The sequence below is a fragment of the Dryobates pubescens genome, chromosome 26, assembly GCF_014839835.1.
Source record: "Dryobates pubescens isolate bDryPub1 chromosome 26, bDryPub1.pri, whole genome shotgun sequence".
In the NCBI taxonomy this organism is placed as follows: Eukaryota; Metazoa; Chordata; class Aves; order Piciformes; family Picidae; genus Dryobates; species Dryobates pubescens.
The window spans coordinates 3586403-3603810 of record NC_071637.1 but is presented as its reverse complement, the minus strand read 5'-3'; the positions used below and the strand labels follow the sequence as shown (position 1 = coordinate 3603810).

At 46.4% G+C, this 17408-nt stretch overlaps 1 protein-coding gene across 2 annotated transcripts in view; it reads right to left on the bottom strand.

Moving 5' to 3' along the window:
• Positions 1 to 17008, bottom strand: part of ITCH (itchy E3 ubiquitin protein ligase) — a 76106-nt gene extending 59098 nt beyond the window's left edge. The window contains exon 1 of one of the 2 annotated variants that reach the window (XM_054173431.1): positions 16937 to 17008. The gene's annotated coding sequence lies outside the window, so the exon portion shown is untranslated. The remainder of the gene's footprint in view (positions 1 to 16936) is intronic. The other variant, XM_054173432.1, reaches the window with a different exon arrangement.
• Between the last annotated feature and the right edge of the window lie 400 nt (positions 17009 to 17408).

The window sequence follows — 17408 nt, the reverse complement described above, 5'->3', positions numbered from 1 at the left end:
TCTTTTGTAATTATGCAGTTTCAACACGATGCTGCGCTGACTCAGAACCACATCTTGCCTCAATACCTCTGTGATGAGGTGTCAGGAGAATTTCCCAGCGGTGCATGAGGGGCCCACACAGGAGGAGCACGCTCCTGAAGGACTGCACTTCATGGAAAGCCACTCATGGCAGAGCAGTTCTTGAAGCACTGAAGGCCAGGGCAAGGACCTCGCACTGAAGAAGTGTGAGGCCAAAGGGCCGGCAGATACAAAGTGCTATGAAGTAACTGCAGGCAGATACTAAGTGGTATGAAGTAACTGCAGGCAGATACAAAGTGCTATGAAGTAACTGCAATGCCTGTTCCCTATTTCCATGTGCTGCTCAGGGTCAAGGAAGAGGTAGAAGAGCTGGGAATGAAGGAGTGAAGCTGCCCTGGGAATGACAGAGTGAAGTTGAGCCTGGAAAGACAAGGGAGGAGCAGGGGCAAGGTGTATTTAGTTTTGCTTTAATTTCTCACTATTCTACTCCATTTATAATTGGCAATACAATTGATCTTCCCCAAGTCTGCTTTGCATACGATGGTAACTGGTGAGCAATCTTCACATCCTTACCTCAACCACCAACATTTTCAATCTTATTTTCAGCCTCTTCCTGCTGAGGAGGGAGAATGAGACAGCAGCTTGGCAAGCACCTGGCAGCCAGCCATGAGTTACCCATCACACTTCTTTTAGGAGGAGACTTGATGGGGTGCTTGGTGCCATGGTTTAGTTGATTAGATGGATGATGGGTCGGACACAACGATCTCAAAGGTCTCTTCCAACCTGGTTTATTCTATTCTATTCTAAAGGAAGTTCAGCTTCCAAGGTACACATTAAACTCAATCTGAAACCTACCAGCTGATGTATTATGCCCTGAAGAGGTGAAGGTCCCAGACCTGGGGGTGACTGACCATACAGTGAAACAGCTACTCAGAATGAGCAATATTGTTCTTTTGTTGGGAAACTCTTCTTTTGCAGCACCTTCAAAGTTCCTCTGACCTTACATCATTCCTGTTATTAGGACTGTTAGACTGTTGTTATGAATCTCTAGTAATAAATGCATCAGGTTCCGGCAGTTAGAACTCTCACATCTTACAGAAACTAATTACAGCTTTCCCTGTCCATTCTCCCACTTCTGTGCACTGTGAACCATGTCCTGCACAGAGCTTTGAGGAAATGCAGGTTAAACCCCAACCATCTGTGCTGGGCCTTCAGGGACATCCTTCCTCAGAGAGGAAGGAAAGATATTTAGAGACTGAAGCAATGTATTGAAAAGATACAGAATCACAGAATGGTAGAGGTTGGAAGGGACCTCTGGAGATCGAGTCCAACCCCCCCACCAAGGCAGGATCACCTAGGGCAGGTCACACAAGAATGCATCTAGAAGGGTCTTGAAAGTCCACACAGAAAGACTCCACAACCTCTCTGAGCAGCCTGCTCCAGCAACCTCGCAGTGAGGTTTTTCCTCAGGCTGAAGTGGACCTTCCTAAGTTCCAGTTTGTATCCATTGCCCTATATGCTATCATAAGACACCACTGAAAGAGCCTGGCCCCTTCTTGACACCCACCCTTCAGATATTTGCAGACATTATTATCTCCTCTCAGTTTTCTGACATACAGAATAAACCAGGTCGGAAGAGACCTTCAAGATCATTGTGTCCAACCTATCATCCACCACCACCTAATCAACTAAACCATGGCACCAAGCACCCGATCAAGTCTTCTCCTGAACACCTCCAGTGATGGTGACTCCACCACCTCCCTGGGCAGCACATTCCAATGGCTAACAACTCTCTCTGGGAAGAACTTCCTCCTCACCTCCAGCCTAAACCTCCCCTGGCACAGCTTGAGACTGCGTCCTCTTGTTGTGGTGCTGGCTTCCCGGGAGAAGAGACCAAACCCCACCTGGCTACAACCTCCCTTCAGGGAGTTGTAGAGAGCAATAAGGTCACCCCTGAGTCTCCTCCTCTCCAGGCTAGGCAACCCCAGCTCCCTCAGTCTGTCCTCATAGGGCTTGTGTTCCAAACCCCTCCCCAGCTTTGCTGCCCTTCTCTGGACGTGTTGCAGCAAGTCAACATCCTTCCTAAACTGAGGGGTCCAGAACTGGACACATATATTGACAGAGCCTTAATGGGCAAAAATTTCACATTTAAAACTCAATGTTGTTTTACTTCCAGGGTTCTAAAAATGAAAGCAGCTAGAAAGTAGAAGCATTTTCCAGTGAAAATCTTGGAAGATAATTTCCTCAAGGAAAAAGCAGAGAGTGTAGGCAGTTACAAGCAGGTCCTGTAAGCCTGTGCACTAGCAGTGTGCTGAGAGGTAACCAATGGCACTCAACTCAGTGCTTGCTTTGGATTGCACCTGTTTTATAAACACAATATTCTACAGCATGCAGCTGTGGATATACTTTACCTAACCAAGACTGAGCCCTAACTGTAGGAAAAAAAAACCACCACCATTTGTTTCAGAATTTGGAGATTATGTTTCTCAACACTGCTCCAATTTTCTCACAAAGGGCAACTTTGAGCACAGAGAAGCATTGAAGTCCAAGAGAGTTACAAAACAGAGTTAGCAAAAGCAGCGAGAGCGTTTGTTCTGCCTGCCCTACGAAATCTCACTCAGCCCTAGCGCTACCTTTACGCCTCAGAGACTATGAGGTTCCTACAAAGCAAAAATCCCTCTCTTGAGCATCTCAACCACATTCATGTTGAGTCAGCAACAGGTTATTTAAAACCTTACCATGAAAGCATGAAAAGCAAACCTCCCCAAGAACTTTACCCAAAGTCTCTTCCTGCCTGTTGCTGTGAGAAAGGGAAGGAAAGAAATTATCTGAAGGCCTCCACTCAGCACTTCTTGAAGCCTTTTACTGCTTCCTCATTTCCCTTTTTGTTCATATTGAACAGAAAGGGACCTGGGGGTGCTGATTGACAGCAGCTGAACATGAGCCAGCAGTGTGCCCAGGGTCCAAGAAGGCCAATGGCATCCTGGCCTGTATCAAGAATAGTGTGGCCAGCAGGAGCAGGGAAGTCATTGTACCCCTGTACTCTGCACTGGTTAGGCCACACCTTGAGTCCTGTGTCCAGTTCTGGGCCCCTCTGTTTAGGAAGGACATTGAGACACTTGAAGGTGTCCAGAGAAGGGCAACAAGGCTGGGGAGAGGCCTTGAGCACAGCCCTGTGAGGAGAGGCTGAGGGAGCTGGGGTTGCTTAGGCTGGAGAAGAGGAGGCTCAGGGGAGACCTCATTGCTGTCTACAACTACCTGAAGGGAGGCTGTAGCCAGGAAGGAGTTGGTCTCTTCTCCCAGGCAACCAGCACCAGAACAAAAGGACACAGTCTCAAGCTGTGCCATGGGAGGTTTAGGCTGGAGATGAGGAGAAAGTTCTTCACTGAGAGAGTCATTAGCCATTGGGATGTGCTGCCCAGGGAGGTGGTGGAGTCACTATCCCTGGAGGTGTTCAAGAGGGAGATTGCATGTGGCACTTGGTGCCATGGTCTAGTCATGAAGTCTGTGGTGACAGGTTGGACTTGATGATCTTTGAGGTCTCTTCCAACCTTGCTGATTCTGTGATACATCCAAGGAAAATGAAAATCATTCCTTTCTAAATAAAAATTGCTCATTCCCTTCCAGCTTGTGTCAGTTGACTGCCACACCTCACGGCTTCTGGGCCTCAGTGAGGGAAATACTTGCTGAAGTTGATATTGTTCTTTTGTTACAGATCTGTTTTCCACCTCTGTTATATCTACAAAGTCCTTGCACATACCTTTCAGAAACACTGTAGCAGACCCATCTCTTTCTTGTTACGATGCCTTTCACAATGACAATAGCCATTTCCAGGCTGAACTCTCAGTGTGTGTTCCCCAATCTCACTCCACAAGTGCTGCAATGTGATCAAGTAGAGCTGGGAAGCAAGACAGCTCCATAGACCAAGTAGTCCCCTCTGGTAGGTACTCCAGCCCTATAGAAAACCTCCACTGGTCGAAGTTACATCCACTGACTTAACCTAGAATGGTTTGGGTTGGAAGGGACCTTGAAGATCATCTAGTTCCAAGTCCCCTGCCATGGGCAGGGACACCTCCCACCAGCCCAGGCTGTCAACACCTCATCTAACCTGGCCTCAAGCACCTCCAGGGATGGGGAATCCATAATCCTCCCTGGGCAACCTCATTCTCTTTCATCACTGCTGTTCTCTTTCTTTAATTCTGTCAGTGTGAATACAAGCATTTTCATGCATGGCTATGCTCAGTCACTTTGTTTCAAGTTCCAGAGCAGATTCTCTCATAGAACATTTCCCTTTAGAAAACTTTAAAAAGAAAACTCTGGAAGTTGCCCACTCTCTATCACTGGGATACATCTGCCTTTTCCCTGCACTGAATCCAAGCTAGAAAGCTGTTTCTGAACACCACCCCCCCAAAAAAAAACCTGCAAAGGCATGACCACAGCAGTTAAAACTAAGGAAGCATTAAGAATCTTTTGAGTTAAGCACATTAAGAATGCATTTATAGCATCTCTTTGACTTGGATGATTAAAGCTGTAGGTAAAAAACAAAAGCTCTGTCATGAAGCACCAAGTGTTTGTGTCTTCAAAGAGGGTGACAGATGGCATCTCTGAGCTGGACCACAGAACTCATTGTTTCATGTGGAAGGAAAACCAGCAACAGAGTACCACTTCCTGTGCAAACAAGTGTTTCCTTTTACAGGCAGGATAAACTGCAGCAAGTATTCAGCACCTACAAAGATGCTGAGAGATGAACTTTCCTTCCACACTTCTTCCATGCACTAGAGAAGAACCAGGGGTCAAAACTAAACTTTCTGATACTCTTTTGACGTTCTCCTTGAGCTCAGTGAAGCCTATACTGTGCCATGTGAAAGTCAAAAGGCCATTCAGCTCCTCTGAGTGATGCTCCACGTTCCAGGCACTGAAAAAAATCAAATGCCACTCATTTCTTCCAAAGAGCAAGACTCTCAGAATCACTGAGGTTGGAAAAGACCTTTAAGATCATTGAGTTCAAACATACCAACTACCATGAACACTAAACTACATCCTGTAGCACTACATCTACACACTTCCTGAACACCTCCAGGGATGGTGTCTCCAGGGGATGGTCTCACCTCCCTGGGCAGCCTGTTCCAATCCCTGAACACTCTTGCAGGAAAGAAAGTTTTCCTCATCTCCAACTTAAACCTCCCCTGGCACAATTTCAGGCCATTTCCTCTCATCACTGAGAGAAGAGACCAACACCAAAGAGTGATCCAAGACACTACAGGATGGTCAGTCTCATCTCAATCCCAGGGAAGGTCAGGGACCAAATTCTCTAGGATCCACTTCCAAACATATCATGAAGACAAAGGTGATTTGGATTAGTCAGGATGGATTTATAGGAGAGGAAATCAAGTTTGACCAATCTGACAGCCTTCTATGATGAGATGACTTGGTAGCTGAGAAGGGAGCAGTGGATGCTGATTATCTTTGAGACTGTCTCCTGTAACATCCTCCTAGACAAGATGAAGAAGCATAGGTCAGACAGAGGACAGTGAGGTGGGCTGAAAACCTGCCTGAACTGCAAGGCTCATAGGGTTTTCTCAAGCCCTCTATTAAAATTCAAAACACAAGCCTACACTGGGTACTTTTTCTCAGTAGCTTGAAAAACTACTTCCATTTACCTGACTGCTCTTAAAAAGAGCAATGCAGTACAGCTTGAGTCAGCCTTCTACAAAATACCCAGGACCATACATGCCCTTCAATTGATGACAATCAGGCAATGTGAAGTTGAAAAACATGCCCACATCAAAGCCAAGTTCAACTGCCCCAACAGAAAGAAAGAATGCTCTTGTATACTTCATATGCACACTTCTTTCCTGGCTTATTTTCATTCCCCTTTGCCCTGATAAGAAGCCTCAAACAGTCAGATAGCACTGCCTTGGTACCTGTGGCATCCCTTCGTTATTTATATAACATCAGAGATGGGGAAGGCATTGCCTGTCATGGTTAACACTGTGTTTATTCCAAGAGACATTTTACTTTGCTAGTTGCAGGTGTCCAACTCTTCATTCCTTTCATAATTTCCTTCCTTTTAACTCATAGGATGATAACTTTCCAAAGCCAGACAGTTCCCCTTCCATTGCTCTGCATCTCTCCCACACACCTCTAAAGCCTCTGTCCTGATCTCTGCAGTATTTCCAAGCTATTTACACTAAAAATATCACACATGTGACAAACTTGGTCTGCAGTGTCACTTAAAAGATGTTGATCCTGTTTCTAAAAGTTCCTCCTAGGTATCTACATAAATTAACCCAAACCTCAGTGGGAAAGAATGTCAGTGGAGTTTCACTGGCACTAACAGAATCATAGAATGGCCTAGGTTGGAAGGGACCTTAGAGGTACGTGCTCCAACCTCCCTGCCATGGGCAGGGATGCCTCTCAACTGGACTTGGTTGCTCAAGGCCTCAAGAAAGTGATGCTGCCCAAACTCCCAGTGCTATGTACAGGTGAGTCGATCGTGGAGGCACAGCTATGGATAGCACACAGCCAGCCGATAAATTCACATCAGCGTGTTGTTCCACCACTCCAGCCTGATGGTTTGAACACATCCATTAACTCCCACTAACTTCACAGCTCCCAGTGCACACATTTAGCTACCCTATCTCATTAGCATAGAAGTCATAGAATCACAGGATTGTTTGAGTTGGAAAAGGCCTCTAAGATCATCCAGTCCAACCATCAACCTAACACTGCCAGGGGCATTAAACCATGAAACCAGGTGCCACGTCCACACATTTCTGGAACACCTCCAGGGATGGGGACTCCTCCACCTCCCTGGGTGGCATCAGAAGAAAACAAATGGGTTTGTATCACAGCTCTTTTGAAAGGTATTGCGAAGGCATTGCTTTTGAAGTGTCAATCAAACAGCTCTACACTATGAACTCTCACAGTAAGACAAAATACAAGGCCACCACCTTCTGTTTCAGCATTCACCTTGCAGCCTCTAAGCAAGTCACTTGAGAAGCAGCTACACATTCAGTTATTAGCAGAGGACAGTACCTACAGAGGATTTTGTAATCTCTGGCCATTAAGTTTTGCTTCTTATTTACAGCTGAGTGCTTGTTTCATCACATTTCCCCATTCCACTCCCAGCGCTACATTTCATTATCAGTGGTTCACACACGTCCTCATTCAAACACACTGGGGCAAAGCTTTTAACTCTGGGAGGAATGAGAAGAAAACCCAAAAGCTTGACTATTAAATCATACTACCACCTGTGCTCACTATTAAGAATGACAACCTCACTCACTGTTACAATTCTTTTACAAAATGGTTTGAAAAGTAGCCTTTTGAAAGGCTGTTGTTTACTTGCCCCGTCTGTAAATGCAGAAGCCAAACCAGATCCTGCCACCTGGAAAACTCAACTCTAGCAGATCCATTTTTCAGAAGGGTAAAGCTGGTATCTCCACAAACCTCAACATGATACTTTAGGATGTCCTGTACAGAACTGTACAGCACACAACACTCTGTTTTAAGGGTGTTCAGTACCACTGATGAAGGTTCTCAGGTAAACAAAGCTACATTCCTCAAGGGATAATAACATAGTGCCCCAGGCAAGCCCCCAGTTCTTTGCTCCCAGGAACACAGATAAAAAGGGCCATGGAGGTATGAGGAGAAAGACACTGGCAAATGACACTGCCTGAGAAAAACTATCTTGCTAAACAGATTGTCACAGTAAGTACTGGAGCAGTAAACCAAACCAGACAGCACAGATCTGCAATTCAAGCTGGCAAGGCTCATCAAAGAAACCATGAATCACTCTCTACTACCAGTGACAACACACACCTGAAATTTGCTGATTATTTGAAGTCTCTTCAAAAAGAAAGTTCTTTGTCACTTGCTGCTTGGACTTGCTTTAATAAATTAGATGGCATAAGGCACAGTTCCTCTTGATTAACTTTGACTCAGCTGTAAGAACAAGAACTACTGGAGTCGATGCACTGAAATTCTTGCAGCTAACCAGTTACCAAGGTGAAGCTTCAGGAGGGCAGATTTAGACTGCATGTCAGGAAGACATTCTTTACAGTAAGGGTGGGGAGACACTGGAACAGCTTGCCCAGGATGGTTGTGGATGCCTCCTCCCTGGAGATGTTCACAGCCAGGCTGGATGAGTCCTTGACCAACCTGGTCTAGTGGAAGGTGTCTCTGCTAATACCAGGGGGCTTGGAGCTAGATCATCTTTAAGGTCCCCTCCAACTCAAACCATTCTATGAGTCTCAGAATGCACAACCACTGCCCTGTAAGAAAAATAAGCTGCTTCTCTGAATAGGATTAAGCACTACAAATAACCAATGAAACTAGAACTGGAGATGTAACATTTGCAACAAAATGAGGTAATACTCCTGTTTTCTAAACTCAGTGCCAGCCAGAAATAAAGGTTGCATCCTTCCACCCTAAATTAGGCATTACTAAAGAGATTAAGTAGCTGTTGAGGTATCTAAAAGTCTGCTATGGGTCACTGTCCTTTTAGAAATACAAACTGATGCAAGCAAATCCTCCAGTTCCAGAAGAACCATCTTCAGGTTTTCTAACTGCAGCAGAAGTCCATCACCTGCTTCCTAGGAATCTTCTATGAAAGACCAGATGGTAACACAAAAGCAGGGCCAGGAGTGGACAACACAACCATTCTAACCTAGCAGAATACTACTGCTTGCTACATTCTAGCTCATGCCTCTCTGAAAAACAGAACAGAAGCTATAGGAAACCAGGCTCAGAACTGCACTGCTTCAACACTGCCAACACTTCCATAAGATAAACAACTTCTCTGAAATCTTGGGTTACTCAAGACCTCTGGACTGTAGTAATAAATAAAACCCTTGAATGAAAGTTTCCCTTTTCACATCCTAAATGCTCTGTAGGAAGGCAACTGCACATGCAAAACCAGAACAGACTATCTGTCAACAACAAACATTAACTGCAGCCTTCAGCTTCAAGGGTATATCCATACTGCAGGGATTCACCTTAAAGCTCACATCTGAAGATGCTTAAAACTGCCTCCTAAACTAAGACTTGACAATGGGCCAGAGGTAACTTGGACAAGTGTGACAGCAATAGAGCTGCAGCAGTTATCAGGGCAGTGCAGATGGTGAGCTCCATAACTGCCAAAGCAGTGGTCCCACCTTCCCCTTCACACTCCACCCAGCACACTGCCCTATCTTTGTCAGCTCTAGCCCTAACTCCAATATATCTTCAGGAAATTAAAGCCCGAGGCCTCTACTAACTGCAAAACTTTTGTGGTTTTTTTTTCTCTAAGCCAGCCATATTTTGCATGCCCTGGTAAAGCATTTGACACAAGGAGTGTAACTTGGAGTGAGGACGCTTCTTACAGCATACATACAGCCCTTCATGGACATCCAGGCACCATGTGACAAACCAAACAGGCATTCACATACCAGACTACAAGTATAGGCTGTGCTGCTTGTGGCTGGGACAGAGCTCATTTTATTCCCAGTAGCTGGTGTGGGGCTGTGGAAACACTGCTGGTAGCACTGGGATGTTCTTATTGATGAGCAGCACTTACACAGAGTCAAGGGCTTCTCTACTCCTCACACCACCCCACCAGTGAGCAGGCTGGGGGTGCACAAGAAGCTGGGAGGGGACACACTTGATCGCAGCTGAGCAAAGGGATACTCCAGACCATATCATGTCATGCTCAGCACATTAAGCTGGGGGAGGAGGAAGGAAGGAACTGTGTTTGTCTGCCCAAGTCACCTTTACATGTGATGGAGCCCTGCTCTCTGGGAGATGGCTGAGCCCCTGCCTGCTGATGGGAAGTGCTGAAGGAATTCCTTGTGCTTTGCTTGCACACCTGGCTTTTGCTGTACCTGGCAAACTGTCTTCAGCTTAACCCAGGAGTTTTCTCACTTCTACTCTTCTGATTCTTTTCCCATCCCAGCAGTGGGCAGGGAGCAAGTGGCTGGGTGGGTTTAAACCAGAAGAAAGGCCCACATGGTGACAGTGCTGTATCCTTCCAGATACAAACCCTGATTCAAAGTCATGTGAAGAGTTCTGACAGTTGCTCTACATTTTGTTCTGACACTTCTTTCCAAAATTTATTCAGTCTGCATTTGAGTCATGGAGGCAGAAATACAGAGTGCAGAGCTTACTATTTCAAAAATAGGAAGTGAGATTCCAGAATGTGAAGAAATCCCAGCTGTGGCACAAGCTTTCTCTCCTAACAGGCTCTGTCACTACTGTCTACAAAGTGGCTTCCCTCTCAACTCCCACACTGTCCATTCTTAACTGCAAGTTTCCTTTTGCTGGTATCTGCCAGACTCAAATATACAGCTGACTGGGAAGTCCACAGCTTCCAAGTGAATACACACCAGTCTGAAAGCATTTGCACCTCTAATATCACCATCAGGACAGTATTATTTTATGCAGACAGCCAGATCCCTGATGAAAGCAACACTTCAATGTTCAATAATCACTCAAACTGTCACTAATGCCCTAAAGTCTTGTTGTTCTGAAGGGCCTGAGGAGGGCAGAAAGGAATCAGAATCACAGAACAGCAGGTGTTGGAAGGGACCTCTAGAGATCAAGTCCAACCTCCCTGCCAGAACAGGATCACCTAGGGCAGGTCACATAGGAACTCAACCACACAGGTCTTGAAAGTCTCCAGAGGAAGAGACTCCACAACCTCTCTGGGCAGCCTGCTCCAGGCCTCCAGCACCCTCACAACAAAGTTTCTCCTCATGCTGAGGTGGAACTTCCTGGGTTCCAGCTTATACCCACTGTTCCTTGTCCTGTTACTGGGCACTACTGGAAAGAGCCTGGCACCTTCACCTTGACACCCACCCTCAGATATTTATAGACACTGATAAGGTCCCCTCTCAGTCTTCTCCAGACTAAACAGCCCCAGGGCTCTCTGCCCTTCTTCATAGGAGAGATGTACCAAGTCCTTTAATCACCCTCATAGCCCCTGCTGGAGTCTCTCCAGTAAATCCCTGTCTGGGGGATCCAGGAAGGGAAAAGGAAAAAGTAATGATATGCCACACCTCACAGGACTATGTCTGAAACCTTTAAACCATTAAGAATATCTAAATAAACTCCCAGTAATGCCAACAGGTTTCCCCACAGGCCCAATCTGCTTGCCTAACTTATATTTCAGCACAGGGGTTAAACTACACTGATTTGATGGGTGCACAAGGAGAACCATGAGAACACTGCTGCCTTGTGACAGCTCATTCCTTGCCCTGAACTAGATGGGGTTCAGGCAAATGTTTAACAACCTCAGCACTGCTCTGGAGATTGGTCAGTCCATTATACAGCACTTGCCACATCTGCAAAAGGCCAAAAAAAGGTATTCCCATGGCTTAGGGGGAAACTTGATTTAACAAGCCCAAAATGGAGTATGTCAATTATCTGCAGTACTGCCCATTGAGCTGAAGTTTTCTTCTGGGATCCTGATGGAATTAGAAGAGGTGAACCTGCCCAGAATTTACTAAACACCACCATGCAAAGGGTCCTGAGATCACAGGTGACAACCACTTCATTTGGATAGCCACAGAGAATGTCTGAATGCAGAGTGAGGTGCTCAGAGTGTTCTCCCAAATCTCCAGCACATCACTCCTCTTTTCATTACACATTACTGCACTCCAAACATCCAGAGTAAGAAGCAGCTCCTTTGAAGACTGTATCATTGATGCAATACATGCACTAGCTTGGATTTAAGAGCAGAAGTAGCCTTGTTGTGCTGATCCAAGAAAGAAGTTACCTCACACTGCTACTTTTGATCTTCCAGGCTCCTGTGTTTTCTTTTTTCTCACTCCCTTTAGAGAGTGAAGTTCCCTTCATAGGCAGGATTGCCTCAGATCTTAACTCAGATAGGAAAGGGCATTCAGCAAAGGTTAAATCACTTTCACAGGAGTTCCCAAGCCTGGTTAAAGATCAGACTGAACATATCTCCTTAGGGACATTTTTGATGTATTAATTGCCTCATTTTTGATCAGGTCTCTGAAATGATATAACTACAGCAGAAGGGAATACAAACAGGCACAGAAGGCACACTTACAGAGGCAAACCCTATGAAGATGAAATAATCAAAATGATCTAAAGGTCAATTAATTCAGGCTCTGACAAGCCAAAGGAAAAAAAACAAACCAACAAAACAACCTTAGTTGAGGAATCCTTGTAAAAAACCAAACTCACCCCACCTAGCTGCTTTGCAAATAAATGAAGAGAAGAAGAGCTGCTCATGGCACTGGCAGGAAAAAAAATCAAGTGTCAGAAAGGTACAACTGCAGTAATTGGAGCTACAGATCTTAATCCATCCAATGTCTATGAAACCAGCAGTAAAGAAATAAAAGTTTGGCTATCCAACCACTCTGTCAAGCAAAAAAAAAAAAGATTATTAATACATAATTAAAAGGCAACTGTCAGTGAGGACAGGAACAAGCACTGGGGATGGATACTGACCAAAAGCATGTCAAAAATGAACCCCATGGAATCAATATCCACTCTTCTCCATACATACACCTACCCAGCATCCAGTCTCTCTTAGCTTTTTTCACTGTACTGTGAGGCAAAGCTAAAAAGGGTAGTAAGCACTTACAAGTGACTTGCACAGGCAAAAGTTCATTACCATCAAGTGCAACTGAAGCAAAGACCCCATTTTATTTTTAAGTAAATGACTATGCTACCATTCAAACATTTTTCTATTCACAATGTACAGTGCACTGCAAATGGCTATCCATTTGATCAATTAATGAATAATTCAGAATCAGATTATGGATCTGCTTTTACTACATCTTTCTATTCAAGATGATTTTAAACCTTAACTGATCTTACTTTTCCTCAGTACTAAACTTTTAAAAGATTAACAGGTACTCAGCTAATACTAAGCGAACCAGAGTAAATCCCCAGGCTACCCATGACAAAAAGCTAGACCTATGAAGGACAGAAAACAGAGAGCATAGAGATTTTATAATGGCTGATATTAACATCCTCTTCTTGAAGTTCCAGCTTCCATAACACAGGATATGAGGGGTTGGAAGAGACCTGGAAAGATCATCCAGTCCAACCCCCCTGCCAGAGCAGGATCACCTAGAGCAGATCACACAGGAATACACAGAAGCAGGTCTTGAATGTCTGCAGAGAAGACTCCACAACCCCCCTGGGAAGCCTGTTCCAGTGTTCCATCACCCTCACAGTCAAAAAAAGATTTCCTCATGTTTACATGGAACTTTCTACACCTCAGCTACCACCCATTGCCCCTTGTCCTGCCATTGGGCATCACCAAGAAGAGCCTGACCTCTCCAATCCCAAAGCAGATTTGCACATTTCAGGTAAAAGGTAAGTGACCTAACTTTCACTGCTGGATCAGAGACACCAACTTCACAATCCACCTTAAGAGAATAGGCCTTTTCTTACTCCACAGCAATACCATTTGAGCCTAAGACCTCCACTTCAATGATCTAAATGCAACTGGAAGTAGTTCTGTTCATAACTGAAATGGGCTTCTCCTACCAGCACAGTTTAGAATAGCTCAGGCAGGTGGGTGGAAGGCAGGCATTATCAGTTTCTAAATAGCAGGACTATAATAAAACTTAAAAACCCCCAAGAACCAGGATATTAACACACTGCCAAGTTGTTAAAATGATTTGACTAGCCAGTGTAACAAGATCCAGTATCGTGTTTCCTCAGAGGGAAGAAGAAATTACCTGCCCTTGATGTTTTACCAGGAAGTTAAACACTGCTGGTTTCATTTGTTGTATGCCCTGGTACAGTAAAAGTAGAAATTCCAGGCATAACTTCAGAGCTGGTCATATGAAGCAGTCTTGCTTTCCTTCAAATGCTCATCCCCAGTTCGTTACAACACCTTCGTTTCTATGAAGTATAATTTGCAATTCTTATGGAGATCAATCCTTCAGCTCTGTGCTACAGTAAAACCTGAATGCCAGTCACTTCTGGCAAATGCTCAGGTCCCTATTGTTTTATTCTTCAGATGAGGAATGAAGAAAATCTACCTTTCCTTCTCGAACACATGGACACAGAGTTAGTTCAGATAAGTCAAACCAAACCCAAGGAAGAGTGCCTAAACCCTTTCAAATGCTTTTTTACTGTCTCAGGAACTGGGTATCTAGGGAAAAAAAATATATACTCCCAAGCTGGACTATAATCATGGCTTGCCTACTTCCTCTTCTGAGGCAGCAGACACTTCAGAGCGCTGCTGTCGCTGGGCAAAGTACAGTTACAACAAGCAGCTGAGGCAAATCCTCCCCTCTAGGTTATGCAGACATATTCACTCCTCATTAGGTGTCAGAGCAGAAAGTAGTTCCTTCAATTACACGAGTGCAGCAGACTGGCAAAAATCAGGACATTACACAAACCTAACAGGATAGCCCAACACAAACAGCACCCTTAAGAGCACTCCCAGAAGCTTCACCACTGCCACCTGCAAGGGGGTTTCCTTCTGCTCTGACCCTACAGACTCTTTACCTTGCTTTTAAGCAGAAACTAAACTGGGTTCGCTGCACCATGAAAAGCACTTCACTACAGCTAAATATGTTTACCACTTTGTTTAAACAGCTTAAATCTACAACAGATGCTTGTTTAGATGCTATCATCAACTGATAATGACTGATAACGCTGTTGAGAAGTAACTTAGCTATGAATATCCTGTAAACTGGAAGAACATTAATTTGCTGTGTTAACTTCTCAATGAACTTTCTCAAGCAACCCTACAGCAAGCTTTCTTAAAAACAGTCAGTCAAAACCCTGCAAGAGAAAACATCACACTACTTTACTACCTGTTTTTCTACTAGCTTATTTATTTTGCAGTAAGCTTCCCCAAAGCATTCTGAAACTCAGAAGCAAAGAAACAAGACCAATTCAGGTCTGTTCCACCAGTAAAGAGACAGGACTTTAGGAAGAGAGAGAAAATTGAGAGGAGGCAACAAAGTGATGCTGCTTAACTAATAAATATATATAAATAATCTTCTCCCAATCTCTCTGAAGACCCAAAATAACTGTTTAATCTGTAAGAAGCTTTCAAAGTTAGGGCTTGGAAGCGCCAGTTATTTTCCACTGCAACATCACCTTTCCCAGGCACCATATCAGATCTTTGTTTCAAAGGCAAGAAAATTCACTTTGGCTCAGAGTGCCACACGGTAGCCAATCGTCATTCAAGGTGAATGCATTCAGTGGAGTGAGTCAAACTGTCAGCCAAAGCACAACTAAGGGAGCAGAGCAGAGCGAGTTCAGATTTAAACCGCTGCAGCAAGAGAGCAACGTAACCAATTCAATCAGAACTGCTTTTGGACTGCCAGAGAGAGGGGGAAAAAAAATCATTTAAATGTCTCTTTTTTCTTTTCTAAACAACATTTTAAATTTTTTTTAAGCATTAAAACTGCCAGAACCAAAGATGGCCTGAAGTTCATGTTTTCTTCTTAAACATCTATGTGTCTATGTATCTTTTCTTTTAGGTGTAAACAAGCAAGCAATAGCTGCATTATTGCAACTCTCTAGCCATGAATGGTCTTACAAACATCTCTCTGCATTTCTCTCCTCCTCTCTTTCAAGAGGATGGAGCAGAGATCATACAAAACAATGAGGCACTCGCTAAAATAAGCAATAATATATCAGGGAAAGATAGTCTGAAACGCCCTGGTTTCTAACTCTGTCAACTCTAACTAAGGTAAGTTTCACTGGGAACGTTTTCTGTAGCTTCAAGGGTAAAGGATGCCACACGAATGACAACCAATACCCCGAATGCTACACCTGCCTTTTTCCCCTGCATCACAAACAGGTTCGAAGTTCTTCTGTCAATTTAACATCCCAAATGAGTGCTATTAAAGCAAGCTGAATTCCTGAATGTCAGAGCCGTTTAGATAAAGGCAGCCTCAAACAGCCTCTTCTGCTTCCACCGGGATACTGCTGCCACACAAGGTCAAAGGCACCCTACTCGGTTGGAAGCAGGAGGGTTAACAGCTAGAACTTGCCCGTGTTTCCAAAATAAAGCGGCGGTAGCAGCAGCGCTACCATTCTGCCGTGTTTACAACAGCCAACACGGCTCGGTACAGACCTCCAGCTACACTCTCGCTTTATCGCTGGAAAACATTACTTCAAGGCACGGCTGTACCCGGACCGGACAAAGGCAGCGAACTCCCGTCAAGCGGGTCCGGCAGCAGCCTCATGTGGAGCGAGGCTCCCGGACAGGGAGGCCGCGCAGCTCACGGGGGGCTAAATCCAAAGGCTGGCAAGAGGGCAGCGCCACGGGAACGGCTGCCGGAAAGCCAAGCCTCTGACGGGAGAGAATCCCCAAGGCCCCGAGAAGGTGAAGGTTTAGAGGCTCATCTCAGCGACGACGAGCTTGGAAAAGGGGTGGCAGAGTCCCACCAGGGAAAGGAAGCAAATACTGCTGGGGACAACTGGAAGAGGCGATGTAGAGCTAGGGGGGGACGGACACTCCAGCCGGGGTCCGGGCTGGAGCGCCTACCAGACGGAGCGGAGAAACGGCTCCGCAGCGCAGGCCGGCAGCACCGGAGAAGGGGAAGCGGGGCCAGGCACTCCCTGCAGGGGAGCGTAGGGGTCCTGGGAAAGGAACGATGCTGCCGTTCCAGCCCGGGCCCCCGGCCCAAGAGCTAACCTCACCGGGAAAAGCGGAGGCAATCGCAGAGCGGAAGGGCTACTTCAGCGAAGCACCCCCCGGGGACGAAAGGTCCCTCAGGGAGCCAGGCCTAAGCCGGCCGGGGTCTCCCGCGCCCCCCTGCCTTCGCCACCGCGCAACGGCCGCCCGGAGCCGAGAAGAGCGGCGGGGCCGCCGTGCCGTGCTGCGAGCCGCCGCGACGCAATGCCCCGTCCCGTCCCTTCCCCACCACTGCCACCTCCACCTCCTCCTTTCCGCCCTGCCCGGAGCACGGAGCCCCGCTCCCCTCACCGGGCTCGGCGGCGCAGCAGCTGCTCCGTCCCTCGGCCAAGATGGCAGCCGGGCCCGGCCCAACCTGAGGCAGCGACTTTACAAAGTCGGGCGGCAGCTGCGCGCGCGCCGAGTCCCCGCCGGCCGCAGGCGCGCCGCGACTACCCGTCCCAGCATGCCCCGCGCCATGCGTCACGCGCCGCGCGCGCTCGTGCCGGCCCCGCCCCGCCCCGCTCCTCTGTCGGTGTCTCCGCCGGAGTCTCCGCGCCGCCGGTGCTTGCCGGCCGGATCGGCTATGATTGCAGTTTGTGCGCCTGGCCCCGGTTCTGTTTTCGCCTGAACGCTTTGCAGTGGCACTTGGTTCCCTAGGCTGCAGCTGGCGTTTGCCCGGGCGCTGGTGAGGCTGCCCAGAGCAGCAGCGAGCCCTTTGGGCCCGGTCATTGCTCACCACCCGCGGAAACCTCCCGGGCCAAGTTCCTGAGAAGAATTCTCG